Source organism: Octopus bimaculoides, chromosome 10 (assembly GCF_001194135.2).
Source record: "Octopus bimaculoides isolate UCB-OBI-ISO-001 chromosome 10, ASM119413v2, whole genome shotgun sequence".
Lineage (NCBI taxonomy): Eukaryota > Metazoa > Mollusca > Cephalopoda > Octopoda > Octopodidae > Octopus > Octopus bimaculoides.
In genome coordinates this window covers 32,065,002-32,065,421 of record NC_068990.1, presented here as the reverse complement: position 1 = coordinate 32,065,421, position 420 = coordinate 32,065,002, and positions in this window count along the sequence as shown.

Genomic DNA, 420 nt, shown 5'->3' with positions numbered 1-420 from the left:
ACATGGTTTGGAGTTCGGTTCTACTGCGCGGCACCTTGGGCAAGAGTCTTCTACTATAGCCTCGGTCCGACCACAGCCTTGTGAGTGAATTTAGTAGATGGAAACTGAAAAAAAGCCCATGTATGTGTGTGTGTGTGTATATATTTCTGTCTGTGTTTATCCCCCTTTATCACATAACCGCTTGACAGCCGGATTGGTATAATAGAGCGATAGAATAAGTACTAGGCTATAAAAATAGACCCTGGGGTCGATTTGTTCGACTAAAGAAAACCCTTCAAGGCAGTGACTGACATGGCCGCTATCAAATACTAAAACACGTAAAAGTATATATATATATATATATATATATACATACACACACGCACACATATATATGATGTCTGTATGTGTATATATATATATATATATATATATATATAT